The 10,857-nt window shown below is 53.6% G+C and overlaps 1 long non-coding RNA gene across 1 annotated transcript; it reads right to left on the reverse strand.

Annotated features, from left to right (window-relative positions):
* Nucleotides 1–7,455: 7,455 nt before the first annotated feature.
* Nucleotides 7,456–9,482, reverse strand: LOC133361857 (uncharacterized). The gene is made up of 3 exons (XR_009757429.1): nt 9,446–9,482; nt 8,791–8,873; nt 7,456–7,527 (listed from the first exon to the last, which is right to left on the reverse strand). It is a non-coding gene; the product is annotated as an uncharacterized LOC133361857 (long non-coding RNA).
* Between the last annotated feature and the right edge of the window lie 1,375 nt (nt 9,483–10,857).

Here is a 10,857-nt window from a genome sequence, read left to right on the forward strand (position 1 = left end):
GGTGAGTGGGTCAGTGGGCGAGTGGGTCAGTGGGGCGAGCGGCTCAGTGGGTGAGTGGGTCAGTGGGTGAGTGGGTCAGTGGGTGAGTGGGTGAGTGGGTCAGTGGGTGAGTGGTCAGTGGGTCAGTGGGTGAGTGGTGATGGGTGAGTGGGTCTGGGTGAGTGGGTCAGTGGGTGAGTGGGCGAATGAGCCGGTGAGCGGGCGGCCGGGCGAGTGGCGAGGGAGCGGGTGGGACCTCACCAGCTGTCGTTGCGATAGTCTCGGTTGCACACCGGCTTGCGCAGCCGGCACCAGACGAAGAAGCCGATTACGGTGACGACGAGAGACACGCCCGGCACGGCGCCCGGCACGGCGCCCGGCACGGCGCCCGTCACGGCGCCCGTCACGGCGCCCGGCGTTACTGCTCGCTGCACGCGGCACACCACGTATCACACGCACGCCAGCGTCACTGCACTACGCACACACCACGCATCACAACCACACACACCACCACACACACCACGTATCACACCACACACACACCACACACACATCACACACACCACACACACACCACACACACCACACACACCACACACACACCACACACACACACCACACACACACACACACACACCACACACACACACACCACACACACACCACACACACACCACACATCACACACACCACACACACACCACACACACACCACACACACATCACACACACACCACACACACACCACACACACACACCACACACACACCACGTATCACACCACACACACCACACACACACCACACATCACACACACCACACACACCACACACACACCACACACACATCACACACACACCACACACACATCACCACACACCACACACACACCACACACACACCACACACACACCACACACACCACGTATCACACCACACACACCACACACACACACCACACATCACACACCACACACACATCACACACACCACACACACACCACACACACCACACACACACCACGTATCACACCACACACACCAACACACACACCACACACACACCACACATCACACACCACACACACATCACACACACCACACACACACACCACACACACACCACGTATCACACCACACACACACACACCACACACACCACACACACACACCACGCATCACACCCACACACACCACACACACACCACACATCACATCATCATCGTCGTCATCGTCGTCATCGTCATCATCGTCATCATCATCATCATCGTCATCGTCATCATCGTCATCATCGTCGTCATCATCGTCATCATCATCGTCGTCATCGTCGTCGTCATCGTCGTCGTCACATTGCTCGCACTGGTAGAGGTGGCACCCACCCAGCACGGAGGGTAATGGTTCCTCTCCGCCAGCCTTCTTCCACTCGTAGCTGATGGGCGACGTTCCCTCTGTGGACAGGCACCGCAGAGACAGCTCCTTGCCCTGCAGCACCGAACCGTTCACCACGCAGCTGGGCTGGCTCGCCTTCACTGCACCAGCTGGGAGAGTGGGGGGGGAGCAAGGGGCAGAGGTCGCAAACGGGTTTTGATTCCTTACCCGTACCCGGCCGCACCAGGGTCGCAACCGGCTACCCGTACCCTACCCGATACCCGGCTACCCGTACCCGGCCGGGTAGGGTACGGGTATCGGGTACCCGATTGCGACCTCTGGCAAGGGCTCACAACAGCTTCAAGTGTTCTCTGTTGCGCTTGGTTTGGCGCGGTTGGCCACGTGACGGGAAGCTACTGGGGCTGCGTGTACGTGTGTCTACATGCGTGCGTGTACGTGTGTGCGTGTATGTGCGTGTACGTGTGTCTACATGCGTGCGTGTGTCTACATGCGTGTGTACGTGTGTCTACATGCGCGTGCGTGCGTGTACGTGTGTGTACGTGTGTCTACATGCGCGCGCGTGCGTGCGTTCGTTACCCAGCACGACGAGCCTGATGGGCACCTGCTGGATGAAAGCGCCAAACTTCACTCTGCACGTGTAGACTCCCCCGTCGTTCCCCTGCAGCGCGGCGATCTGCAGCGACGCGTCCCGCTGCGTCACGTTGCGCGCGAAAGCGCACGCGGGACGCGAAGTCCGGGTAGATGTGCTCCTCGTCCCCGACGAACGTGGCCAACTGAGGATAGGGGGGGACAAAAAGGTATCCGCCGCCGCCGCCGCCACCACCACCGCCGCCACCACCACCGCCGCCACCACCGCCGCCACCACCACCACCGCCGCCGCCACCACCGCCGCCGCCACCGCCACCACCACCGCCGCCGCCACCACCACCGCCACCACCGCCACCACCACTACCGCCGCCACCACTACCGCCGCCACCACCGCCGCCGCCACCGCCGCCGCCACCACCGCCGCCACCGCCACCACCACCACCGCCACCACCACCACCGCCGCCACCACCGCCACCACCACCGCCACCACCACCACCACCGCCGCCACCACCACCACCGCCACCACCACCACCACCGCCGCCACCACCACCACCGCCACCACCGCCACCACCACCGCCGCCACCGCCAGCTAAACAGCGCGCTGCCGGGCAGAGCGCTCGCCGCAGCGGAGGCCGGCTACGGTGGAGACGTTCGCTACGCAACCGCATTTTAGGCCGAGTTGACCTAGGGAAGGCCCAGGGACCACGTTCGGTGTTGGGCCACGAGTGGGAATCGAACTCGGGTCTCCAGGTTCGTAGCGCGACGGAGCGCTATCGACGCTCCTGCTTCCCATGACGCCTATGAAGGCAACGTCACGTGGGTGGTGGGGTGGTGCCCGACACCCCCAGCGACGACGTTCGCTAGGCAACCGCAGCGGGTACTCGTTTCAGGCCGAGAGAACCTAGGCGTGGGCCAGCAGCGGTTCGTTATTATCGTCAGTGGTGTTGTCCACTGGCAGGTCACGGGGCAGAGCCAGAGGGTCAGAGGTCGCAACGGGGTACCCGATACTCGTACCCGGCTACCCGGCCGGGTATGGCAACGGGTACCCGTTTGTGACCCTGGTGCAACCGGGTACGGGTAGGCCGTGAGTCACTGGTGAGTCACCGTTTGTCGTTCATTTCCCAACGTCTTGTCTCTTCTCACAATTCAAGTTCCTAGAATCAACCGACCCGCGCCTGCAACATGGCTTCATCCCAGAGGTCGCAATCGGGTACCCGATACCCGTACCCTACCCGATACCCGGCCGGGTACGGGTAGGGTACGGGTAGCGTACGGGTAGCCGATTGCCACCCTGGTGCGGCCGGGTACGGGTAAGGAATCAAAACCCGTTTGCGACCTCTGCAGAGGGTTGATCGACTGAGATTACTGACAGATGCACGCAGCACTACACACACCGACACCATAGCAGCAGCAGCCAGCATTCGTCACTGAGCGGCGGTGACACATTGCCAGGGTGTGTTGTGCCAGGCCAGGCCGTCTGTGCACGTGATGATGATGATAAGCCACCTTGATGGGCAATCGTGTGTGGCCAGGTCGCTTCTGAATAAAGAAGCTCAGAGCTGAGTGGGCTTTACCAGGTTTACACTTCTATTGATTTTTAGACTGTTTAAGTGACATTTGTTTTCCTATACTTTGCACTCCTATCGTGTTCTTGTAGCCGTTTGTTGTTGGAACGTTCTGACCCCCCCCCCCCCCCCCCCGTGCCTCTACTGGACATCTGTGGACAAAGAGCTTTACAGCTGATCGGATTCCTCCTGCAGTGCAGATACAGATTCTGTACGAGACTGCGGGCGACTTCTGCGTAGGATCCTACAGGTGTCTGTGTTGGAGTCTGCTGGAGGCTACGTATGAACCTACGGGCGGCTGCGTAGGAGCCTGTGGCAGAGGTCGCAACCGGGTACCCGATACCCGTACCCTACCCGATACCCGGCTACCCGTACCCAGCCAGGTACGGGTAGCCGGGTACCCGTTGGCGACCCTGGTGCGGCCGGGTACGGGTAGGCTGTGAGTCACTGGTGAGTAACCGTGTGTCACTCATTTCGGGTAGGGTACGGGTAGGGAACGGGTACCCGTACCAGGCCAGGTACGGGTACGGGCACCCATTTGCGACCCTGGTGCGGCCGGGTACGGGTAAGGAATCAAAACCCGTTAGCGACCTCTGGCCTGTGGACTTGTAGTGTATAGTGTAGTGTATAGTGTAGTGTATAGTGTAGTGTAAAGTGTAGTGTGTAGTGTATAGTGTAGTGTATAGTGTAGTGTATAGTGTAAAGTGTAGTGTGTAGTGTAGTGTATAGTAGTGTCGTGTGTAGTGTAGTGTATAGTAGTGTATAGTGTAGTGTATAGTAGACTGAGGCTCCTATAGCTCAGTGTTAATGAGAGAGCCTCAATGAGCCAGACTGAGTCTCCTATAGCTCAGTGTTAATGAGGGAGCCTCAGGGAGCCAGACTGAGGCTCCTATAGGGTTCAGTGTTAATCACTGAGACTTACAGAGCCAGACTAAGAATCCCATAGGGTTCGGTGTTAATGACTGAGACTCAGGGAGCCAGACTGAGGCTCCTATACGATCCTTAGGGCTCAGTATTAATGCGTGGGAGCCTACAGGCGTCTCTGCGTGTGCGACGGGCTCTCTGTATCTCTCTTCCTCACGTAGATGTTGGTAGTGGGCGTCTGCAGGAACCACTCCACGTCCAGCTGCTCAGTGGCCGTCGGATCGACCTTCCAGGTGCAGCCCAGCACCACCGTCTCCCCCTCCGTTTTCTCTACCCACGAGACGGCTGCCAAGAGGGGGGGGGGGGGGGGGTGACACGGTTGTGAAGTAATGTCTTCAAGAGTCACGTAATTGTATTTGTGTTTCTCTGTTAGTGCCCCAAACACGTAGATTTACCCACACAGGCTTACTCAGAGAGGCATAGACTCACACAGTGACCCACAGACTCACACAGAGACCCCTAGACTCACACAGAGACCCATAAACTCACTCAGAGAGGCATAGACTCACACAGTGACCCACAGACTCACACAGAGACCCCTAGACTCACACAGAGACCCATAAACTCACTCAGAGAGGCATAGACTCACACAGTGACCCACAGACTCACACAGAGACCCCTAGACTCATACAGAGACCCATAAACTCACTCAGAGAGGCATAGACTCACACAGTGACCCACAGACTCACACAGAGACCCCTAGACTCATACAGAGACCCATAAACTCACTCAGAGAGGCATAGACTCACACAGTGACCCACAGACTCACACAGAGACCCCTAGACTCACACAGAGACCCATAGACTCATACAGAGACCCATAGACTCACACAGAGACCCATAAACTCACTCAGAGAGGCATAGACTCACACAGAGACCCATAGACTCACACAGAGACCCATAGACTCACACAGAGACCCATAGACTCACACAGAGACCCATAGACTCACACAGAGACCCATAGACCCACAAAGATCCCCGTGTAGCGTTCCACAGACTGTTGGGGCAAGTGCTGTTAGCGAGTCAGCAGCAGCAGCACCACGCCCGGCCGCCTTTGTCTCCCCCCCCCCAGTCGCTAACCAGTGCGCCACCGCTCCCCGTTACCAACAGCGCTCGTGCCAGGCTAGGTGCACTTGGCAACTTATCACAAACACACACAAAAACAAAGTAGCCTCGCGAATAAGATGGCACGTCCCAGCAGACAACCGCCGACTCACTGCCCATCGCGATCGCCATCGCCTGCAGCAGCAGCAACAGCAGCAGCAGCAGCGCAGAGCGAGACAACAACACGTCCGCCATTTCTGTCTCTTCGTTTCTTCATCTCGCGCCATGACGTCACGCGGCGAGGGGCGGAGTTCCGGTGGATTCACCCCCCACGCAAACCACGCTGTTGCAATATACATGTAGCACACACACAATAACACTGGTCAACACACTTGTTGTTCTGGCATTAGGTATTAACAACGAGTTTAAGGTAATTTTGGGGTGCCGATTCCAAATCTGGCATCAGTTTTTGTCCATCACATCAGGTTTTTAAGATATCAAATATTGCATTTTCAATAAAAACTGCAGAAGAAAATATTAAGTAAATGTGGATATCTACATAAAATTATGATATTATCAACATAACAGGAGCCTGCGGGGTGGGCTGGTAGGAATAATACTCAGTACCGGTACAGGGATATCGACCGGGTATAGAGGAGTTAAAGAAAAAATTACTGTATTCTAGTGTAACGTTAATTAAAAGTGTTTGTTTTGACAAGAAACGCTGTGAGATTTAAAGACTCGTAGTCTTTCATTTCCAAACGATCACGTCTGAGATTAATTGACCTTAGATGGGGAAACTCGAATGCATTTACTAGTATAAAGGTGAAATAAAATAGAGGGAATAAACGGCACCTTGGTGCATTTTATGTCGTCTACATAGAGTTGAATAAACGGGCGTTTGGCATATTCATATAACAGTAACAGTACTACATTGAGCGGTGTTTGTTTGGCACTTCGAGTTTTTATTCGCGCGCACGACATGGATACCGAAAACAACCACGACTTTTAGGGCAAGATTTCAACAAGGTGTGTTCTCTAAAGATCGTCGTGCAGACGTGCGAGGCTGGGATTGATTGCAGTGAATGTCGGGACAGCGTGTTCATTAATCATCTTAAAGTATTTTGGGTTCGATCACATAAGTATCAATGTTGTGTCGTAACCCTCCACCACCCGACACAGCCAGTAAGGTTTGTCACGTAAACAACGCACCAATTAATTATTAGTATAGTGTATAGTAGTGTATAGTGTAGTGTATAGTGTAATAGTATATAGTGTAGTGTATAGTGGTGTAGTGTATAGTGTAGTGTATAGTGGTGTATAGTGGTGTAGTGTATAGTAGTGTATAGTAGTGTAGTGTATAGTGTATAGTAGTGTAGTGTATAGTGTATAGTAGTGTAGTGTATAGTGTATAGTAGTGTAGTGTATAGTGTATAGTAGTGTAGTGTATAGTGTATAGTAGTGTAGTGTATAGTATATAGTAGTGTAGATTTGTTTCTTGAAATAATTCCCGACGCCCCCCCGAGCTCACAGCCTCTCACAGCCGCGTGCGTGCCTCCCAGTGTGCACCACCAAACGTATTCGGTTAGACCCCCTCCCTAGCTAGACTCACTCCCCGTGAGTCACCGAATGCCGCTGAAGGTGGCGACGCAAAGCAAACCCCTTGCCGCACACTGCGCACACGTACGGCCTCTCCCCCGTGTGCTTCCTTGCGTGCACGCGCAACCTGTCCGCCTGCGTGAACCCCTGCCCGCACTTGTCGCACACGTACGTTCTCTCGCCCACGTGCGTCCTGGCGTGCCTCTTCATGTCGGAGCAGCCGGGAAAACTCTTCCCGCACTCCTCGCACACGTACGGCCTCTCGCCCGTGTGCGACCTCACTCGCAGGTTCAAGTTGCAGGCCTGCGCGGAGCCCTTGCCGCACACGGCGCACACGTACTGCTTCTCGCCCGTGTGCGTCTCGAAGTGGGGAAAGCGCTCGCCGCACTGCCCGCACGCGTGCCGCTTGTCGCCGGCGGCGCTTGCAGTCTTCTTGTCTGCTGCAAAGGTACGGACGGGCGGGGAGGACGGTGTGGTGGGAGCATTGTACAACAGGCGTCAGGGTCGGGATCGAACCCAGGACCTCCTGTATACCAGGCGAGGTAGTCAACGTCTCATAGCCACCGTGATGATGAGAGAGAGATCGAACCCACGACGTCCTGTATACCAGGCGAGGTAGTCAACATCTCATAGCCACCGTGATGATGATGAGAGATCGAACCCACGACCTCCTGTATCCCACGCGAGGTAGTCAACATCTCATAGCCACCGTGATGATGATGAGAGAGAGATCGAACCCACGACGTCCTGTATACCAGGCGAGGTAGTCAACATCTCATAGCCACCGTGATGATGATGAGAGATCGAACCCACGACCTCCTGTATCCCACGCGAGGTAGTCAACATCTCATAGCCACCGTGATGATGATGAGAGAGAGATCGAACCCACGACGTCCTGTATACCAGGCGAGGTAGTCAACATCTCATAGCCACCGTGATGATGATGAGAGAGAGATCGAACCCACGACCTCCTGTATACCAGGCGAGGTAGTCAACATCTCATAGCCACCGTGATGATGATGAGAGATCGAACCCACGACCTCCTGTATCCCAGGCGAGGTAGTCAACATCTCATAGCCACCGTGATGATGATGAGAGAGAGATCGAACCCACGACGTCCTGTATACCAGGCGAGGTAGTCAACATCTCATAGCCACCGTGATGATGATGAGAGAGAGATCAAACCCACGACCTCCTGTAGACCAGGCGAGGTAGTCAACATCTCATAGCCACCGTGATGATGATGAGAGAGAGATCGAACCCACGACCTCCTGTAGACCAGGCGAGGTGGTCAACGTCTCATAGCCACCGTGATGATGAGAGAGAGATCGAACCCACGACCTCCTGTAGACCAGGCGAGGTAGTCAACATCTCATAGCCACCGTGATGATGATGAGAGAGAGATCGAACCCACGACCTCCTGTAGACCAGGCGAGGTAGTCAACGTCTCATAGCCACCGTGATGATGATGAGAGAGAGATCGAACCCACGACCTCCTGTAGACCAGGCGAGGTGGTTAACGTCTCATAGCCACCGTGATGATGAGAGAGAGATCGAACCCACGACCTCCTGTAGACCAGGCGAGGTAGTCAACATCTCATAGCCACCGTGATGATGATGAGAGAGAGATCGAACCCACGACCTCCTGTAGACCAGGCGAGGTAGTCAACGTCTGCTATCCACCGTGGTGCCACCGTGCTCACCAGCATCGATGTCTTGCAGGCTCTCCGTAGAGTCTGGCCGCTTCCCAAGCGCTGCATTATCGTCCATTTCTTGCTTGACGAATCTGGCGGGGGGAATGCAAAGAAAAACAACGACAATGAACGTAGACAACCAAATAGATAAATAATAAATATATAAATGTTGCGCCGTCGTTAAACCCGCCACCACCCGACACAGCCATTTATTAAGGTTTAGAACAACAGGAACAGACCGTGCCAATTCATTACGCAGTACGGCAGTGGCGGCTGGTGATATTTATTTTTGGGGGGGCGCATTTTTTTTATTTTATTGAGGGGGGCAAATAAATATAAAGCAGTACCAAAAACCATTTTGACTACTTTAATATAAATTTTGATGATCTTTATTTACATTTCAGACCAAAAGAAGTACCAAAAAGCATGTTTCCTACTTGAACATAAATGTTTCTCTTTTATATACATTTCAGACCAAAGTACCAAAAAGCATGTTTCCTACTTGAACATAAATGTTTCTCTTTTATATACATTTCAGACCAAAGTACCAAAAAGCATGTTTCCTACTTGAACATAAAAACGTTAGTTTCATGCTATTATCAATATGGCTGCGGCTACTTTCATGACGTTTGCATTTGTCAGAGAGATGTTTGAGGTCTCTTACCCCCGTCGTTGTCCACAAAACTTCAGTGCCGACACTTTGAAATAAAAGACAGGGAAAACAAAAAAGAGAATTGCTAACATCACATCCAGCCAGCCACCTCCGTTTCTCATAACAAGCGCGGGTGAAGCTTCGTGTGTAGCTTTGTCCTCTGTCACTGGCCTGCTGCTGGATTGTAAATCGGGTTGGTCCGGTCCGAGATCCTTTATCTTTTTTATTTCTTCCAGCGAAAGCCTTGTGAAAGGGTTTTTGTTTGTAAATAAATTACAGAATTTGGATGAACTGCTGCCATTGTTTACACAAAAAATTTGATCAGCCTAGCAAGTGTCAAAGTGGTGTCGCCTTCGCACTCGCAGTAGTGGCCTACAGCGTAAATTTGAATGACAGGTGACGAGAACCAATCAGATTGGATAAAATAACATGTATCCAATTCTGATTGGCCAGGGACGCAACGACTTGCGCCCCGAGGAGAATCTTTAAGAAACCAATTAGAGACCAGCTTCAGGTCACATGCTGTCCGAAAATGTAAAGTCTCACATAGACATCCATTTGTCCGGCGCCCCGCATGAAACACATTGAAAAACATAGAAAATAGTTGACCGATTAAAGCCAGTTTTTATTAAATGCTGATGCTTTTCTTACTACCAGCCGGCACATCGTATGAAAAAAATAGTTTATTTATGTATTTTTATATAAATTTTGTATACGTATATTTCTAGAATATTGATGGGGGCGGCGCCCCTGCGCCCTCTATTGACGAGCCGCCACTGCAGTACGGCACTACTGTGGAGTGTATAGTGTAGTGTATAGTTTATCCACCGGCTGTAGTAGTAGCTATCCAAACTCTATAATAGTGTAGAGGTGTAATTGTGTAGATGTATGGGCACGGATGGCTAACAAACACAAGGGGCGTGGTTAGGGCCGTACACAGAGGAGGTGCTCACACCAACGTCTGCACCTGCATCCCCCACGGGCCCCTCCCGGGGGCCGAGCGCTATAAAAGGTGGTGAGCCGGAGGGCTCGAGGTCGAGTATTAGCTTAACCAGCGAAGAGTGAAGACCAGCTAGAATAGGCCCCGGAGCTCCCCTGGCTCGCTGTCCTTGTCAGGGCCGACCAGGGCAAGCCGGTGGCGTGGCCCCGAGAGCCCAGACTGACGTTCTTGTAAGAGCCGGTCTGGAGACTCAGGGTGCCGGGATCCCAGCTTGACCAGGGCTGGGATAGGTAGCCTCCCCTAGCTCCGTAGTGGAGGACTCGGGCGTAGATTAGTGGGGTTAGATGTTGTGTCTCCCTGTTAGACGAGTGAAGGGGACGATACCGCTTCAAGTGCTGGGTGTACCCGTTACTGTACACAAGTTGGTGTTAATAAATAAGTGTGCCTCCAACCCCGTCGTCCAAGCCTCTTGCAGCTTACTACA

This window comes from Lethenteron reissneri, unplaced genomic scaffold (genome assembly GCF_015708825.2).
Source record: "Lethenteron reissneri isolate LAM-NWPU_2019-01 unplaced genomic scaffold, ASM1570882v1 scaffold_1264, whole genome shotgun sequence".
In the NCBI taxonomy this organism is placed as follows: Eukaryota; Metazoa; Chordata; class Hyperoartia; order Petromyzontiformes; family Petromyzontidae; genus Lethenteron; species Lethenteron reissneri.